This window comes from Canis lupus, chromosome 10 (assembly GCF_048164855.1).
Source record: "Canis lupus baileyi chromosome 10, mCanLup2.hap1, whole genome shotgun sequence".
Classification (NCBI taxonomy): Eukaryota; Metazoa; Chordata; class Mammalia; order Carnivora; family Canidae; genus Canis; species Canis lupus.
This window is the reverse complement of record NC_132847.1, coordinates 47,440,112-47,445,688: the sequence shown is the minus strand read 5'-3', so window position 1 is coordinate 47,445,688 and position 5,577 is coordinate 47,440,112. Positions and strand designations below refer to the sequence as shown.

Here is a 5,577-nt window from a genome sequence, read left to right as displayed (position 1 = left end):
TTCTGGATGGGACCTTAGAAAATCTCTTGCTAGAAATGCAAAGGAAATCATGGCAAAGCCTGAACAGTGCAGTTCTATGTTCTCACCTTTGTTTTTGAAAATGATAATCCTCCTCCAATGACACTCAAATTCAGGAACATTTTCCACTACCTAACTTTCAGTCATAGGATTTAACTTACTCCACAACTGTCATGCTACTTGATTCTAGGAATATACACATGAAATAAAAAGATAAGATAAAATAAAATTTTAAGAAGTGTTCCTAATCTTAAGGTGTTTACACCTCACTCTAGTGAAATATCCAGATAATCAGAAATCAAAATTCAGTTTGAGAAATTACCTCTTAAAGAAAACTGAATCATATGGAAGATGTATGTTTAACTTTTTAAAAAACTTCCAAACCAGTGCTTGCTTCAGCAGCACATATACTAAAATTGAATGATACAGAGAAGATTAGTATGGCCCCTGCACAAGGATGACACACAAATTCATGAAATGTTCCATATTTTTAGATATGTATATTCATATTTTGAACAATGAAAAAAAAAACTTCCAAACTGTTTTCTACTTTTTTTTTTAATTTTTATTTATTTATGATAGTCACAGAGAGAGAGAGAGAGAGAGAGGCAGAGACACAGGCAGAGGGAGAAGCAGGCCCCATGCACCGGGAGCCCGACGTGGGATTCAATCCCGGGTCTCCAGGATCGTGCCCTGGGCCAAAGGCAGGCGCCAAACCGCTGCGCCACCCAGGGATCCCTCCAAACTGTTTTCTAATAGCTGTATAGTGATATCTTGTTTTGATTTAAGTTTTCTCCAATAACCAGTGATTCTGAGCATCTTAACACAGGCTTATTTGTAATCTTTATATTTCCTTTTGTGACACGTCTTTTCAAATCTCTTCCCCATTTCTTGGGTAGTCTTCCTATTTCTGTTTTTAGAGTTCTTTATATATTCTGGATAAAAGTCCTTTTTCAGATATATGCTTTGCAATTATTTTCTCATCTATGGCTTGCATTTTCATTCTCTCAACATGTACATGAATGTTCCCAGCAGCTTTACTTGTAATAACCAAAAACTAGAAACAATATAAATGTTCATTAACAGGTAAGTGGGTAAACAAATCCTACATGTCCATCCAATGGAATACTACTAAGCAATAAAAAGTAATAAACTACTAATATATACAATATTGATGAATATCAAAATAATAATGCTGAGTGAAAGAAACCAAACCAAAAATAAGAATACGTAGTGAAGTATCCCTGGGTGGCTCAGTGGTTTAGCACCTGCCTTCGGCTCAGAGCATGATCCTGGAGTCCCGGGATCAAATCCCACATCAGGCTCCCAGCATGGAGCCTGCTTCTCCCTCTGCCTGTGTCTCTGCCTCTCTCTCTCACTCTCTCTATCTCTTGAATAAATAAAATCTTTAAAAAAATGAATATGTAGTGAATGATTCTATTTATATCAATAAACTGTCTAAAAGTCAAACTAGTCTGGGGCACCTGTGTGACTCAGTTGGCTGAGTGTTCGACTCCTGATTTTAGCACATGTCATCATCTCAGGGTTGTAGGATCGAGCCCATGTTGAACTCCACACTCAGTGCAGAATCTATTTGAGATTCTCTCTCTCTTCCTCTGCTCCTCCCCCATTCTCCCTCTCCTAATTAATTAACAAATTAATTAATTAAAATTCAAACTAGTCTATGGTGACAGAAAACAGATCAGTGGTTGTTTGGGGGCATCCAGGAATGGATGAGGGGCAGGAAGGGACTCTCTCTGGAGGGATCATAAAGGGGCATAAAAAACTTTTGGAAGGGATGTAAATGTTGATTATCACAATTGTGGTGATGGTTTTACAGGTTGTTCATATGTAAAAACCTATCAGATGGTACAAGTTAAATATGTATGCCAGTTATATCTCAATAAATATTAAGAATGCAATTTGGGAAATGTGACAATATAGATAATTACAGATTGCTACAAATGCTCAGAGAAATATCTAATTTTAACTCAGGGTTCAGGGGAGGCTTCCAGAAAGAATGGCATCCAAGTTGAGCCTTGCAAAAAGAAGCAGGATAGGAAGGATGTGCCACCCCCTTTCACATCCTGACCAACAGACCTTATCATCATTTGCCTCAGGTCACTTCAGAGTCACTTCCAACATAGCTTTCTAGATAGGGAATACTAATAGTATTGGGATGCAGGCAAAATTTATTTACCATCTCTGGGATCACAATTATTCCAGTAAAAAAGAGGTTCAAGGATTTTAGAATATTCTGTTTCAATTCTGCTTCCCCCTTGTCCCATCAGAAAGCTTGAGCTGGTTAACCAGAGGATCTCAATTGTCCCCAGGAGCTCCTCTTCTCAGTGCCTCACCAGGCTGGATTTCCCAAAGAAGCCTCAGGCAAGAATTCTCATACAAGGTATTGATGGAGAGTGCCCTCAGGAATCAGGGAGAAGGGTGGCAGGGTAGTGATGCAGGGTGGGGCAGAGAGAGCAGCTGAGGAAGCCAGGCCTCAGCCGGAGCCTTCTTTTAGTCCCATCCCAGGGGAACTCTGCAATAAAAACTGCTCAGCAAAGCTCTTCTCACCTTTGCAGCCTGGGTTAATCAGTCATTGGCTGTGGGCTTCTGGGTGTGTGTTGGGAGGGGCATGGGTCTAACAGGGCAGTAACTTTGCCAGCACTGTGGAAGACAGGAAGGGGATCTTTGAGCTGTTAGCGACCAACATGCAGGGAAGCTACGTGGGGCTGGAGACCAGCCTGGAAAGAGGCATCTGGGCTGAACATCCAGCTGTAACCACAGTAACTCACTCTGTTCCCCTTGCTTCTCATATTCTGATCATTAGGCTTTACAACAGTGATCCTAAACTTAAATGCCTGCAGGAAGAGGCATGAGAATGAATGTCTATAGGTACAGAGGAATATTTCTTTACCTTAAGAAATAAAAAAGAAAAAAAAAATATATATATATATAAACAAATGCAATAATAGATACAACTCAGGTGATCCTGGCATCAGGGAGAGACTAAGAAGAGTTGGAAACTGGCTAGCTGGGGAACAAACTCAGCACTAGCCTGTCTTCACACAGGAATATTGATCTACCATTGTGAAGTCTTTCAAATGCTTAAGAAAAGTCACCAATCTCAATTTTAATGTAAAAGTTCACTAAATTATCACTGTTGGCCTCAATTAAAATAATAAGCACATTTAGAAAAAAAAAAAAAAAACTTCACAGGTCAGAGGTGGCCCATGGGTAATCAATATGTAATTTCAACTTTAGGAAAATAATAAAAACATACTTACTCTCCACAAAACCTTTCCTACATTTTTGGAGTCCAAAAGCAGTAAATAGGCAGCAATAGGCCATTTTTATTCCACCATATTATAGAAATCTAACAATCAAATGGAATATGTAACACACAATGAAGATAAAATATTAGGAAAAGACCCAAAACATACCAGAAAAGATATGCTCACCCAAGGGAATTTCAGAGCCATGCAACCTAACTTTTTGGGTGGGGAAACAAGACTTCTTTGGGAATCTGATTAAAACCATAGACTCTTTCCTCAAAAACACGTATGCATAACATCTGTAAGTGCACACACACAAATTTACATACAATTCCTAAGGGTTCATATGTCCTTTGAAGTTCATTGGTAGACTCCAGCCTAAGAGCTCCAGACATGACATGGAGCGGGTAGGAGGAGGGAAGGGATAAGATAGAAAAGACAAAGAAAGATAAAGACAGAATCACACAGAGGAAAGGAAGTGCAGTTCTTCCTCTTCATTAAAAAAAGAGATTGAACAGCTGGTATCAAAAAGCTTCCAGAAATGTGAGTCGCCTCTGAGGACAGGTCACAAAGGGTGAAGATACTGAGGAGTGCAGATGTTCAAGCACAGTGGATGGTGTACTCAGGTAAGGCCTGGAGAGGAGGACTCCAGGGCAGCCCACCTCTCCAACCTCAGGGGTAAAGAAAGGATATGCCAGGTTGGCACTGCAGATGTGTCTGGTGGGGGAGAGGGAGGGTGAGTGCCCACTTCCTTATGAAGGTGCTAATTTGATATCTGATGTTTAATTTCAAAAGTTAAGTAAGTCATTTTAAATAAACTCTTTGTTAAGAGAGACTGTTAGGAGAGAGGGATCAGGGCCAGCCTCAGCCAAGTCTGTGGTGTCTCACTGGCAGGATACTCGGATATAGTCGTGGCTACCCAGCAAGAGTCACTAGTCATCAGAGAACGGAGGGTGCCACTAAGCCTGAGTCCAAAATTGAGAACCTGTGTGCACCCTCCCTGGAGGCAGAGCAGTGAAGCACATCCTGATACACACTCTGCCATTCATGGGCCTTGACTTGATTTTTCTGCGGTTCATCACCACAGAAAAATAGCTATCTATTATCTGGAAAGCATTGAGCCCAGGGGAAAAAAGAAGACTGTCTTCCTCCATGCCAAGGAATGTGCTAAAGCTTCACTGAATGTGCTGAGAAAGCCATGGTGTTACCTGGCTACTCTGCAAACAGGCTGCTGCCAGAGATGCTGGAGGAAGTATCCACCTGGTTCAGGTAATCTCATGCCACTCCCTTCCCTTTAAAATGTGTGAAGTAAAGTTCTCTCTCTTTTTTTTATTTTTAGAAAACCAGAGAATCTTCATCACTATTTGGTGATCCTCACCGAGACCCAAACATATAGATTTCCTTGGGTTCTCTAATTGTGGAAGCAATTTTAAACTCTGTCTACATCAGCCTTATTAACCCACATGGTGTTAATTTGCAGTTCTCTACTTAGCGTCTGTGTTTGCTTTGCATTAAACAGGAGTTGATACCTTATTCTGAATCTTACCACCGTCCGCTCTGAAGACACACTTTCTACCAATGGCAACCTGCGTGGTATGTAGATGAGCTGGTGGAGATGAATTGAAATCCCTCAGGAGGTGGAATAATGTAGTTTAAAGGAAGCCCACATCCTACACATCTGCCTGTATCCAGAGGGCCAGAGCCATTACAGAACACACAATTCACACTGTGTTTCAATATAGCCGTGCTTCTAGATTGCTTCCCAGTAAATCCAACTCCTGACAGTCACCTGTAATTGATTACCCTGCCTTGTCCAGCAGCTTCTATTGTTTTTATTTATAATGAACCAAAACTTGATTCTCAGCAACCTCCCCGGGGTCTCTTGGAGGCTATTTCATAAAATTAAAGTGTTTCTCCTATAAAAAACTTTCTCCCCCAAAGTACGAGGATTTGAATCAAACCCAGCTTGGTAACTGACTGGGAGGGATTTGGCTACATGCATTCTGATTGCTTAGTGAGGCTGAGAAGATAAATTCACATTTCTTGAGCATTTACTATGCACAATTCCCTGCTGCACCGGCTTTACATATCTGAAATTTTGCTCATTTTCATCCTCATAACCAAGAAAGGTGCTCTTATCAACGTCTTGCAACACAGGAAAACTCACATTATCTATCATCAATGTCGTTAGAAAGAACAGAAGTTTAGGGGTAGGCTTAAACCTTTGCTTTGCTTCTTACTAAGGCTGAGAGTCCATTTCCTTATGCGTAAGGCAGGAAAAAATAAT

At 40.7% G+C, this 5,577-nt stretch overlaps 1 non-coding gene across 1 annotated transcript; it reads left to right on the top strand.

The window, feature by feature from the left end:
• The first annotated feature begins 404 nt into the window (after window positions 1-404).
• On the top strand, window positions 405-510 carry LOC140642082 (U6 spliceosomal RNA). The gene has a single exon (XR_012038649.1). It is a non-coding gene; the product is annotated as a U6 spliceosomal RNA (small nuclear RNA).
• Window positions 511-5,577: the final 5,067 nt, after the last annotated feature.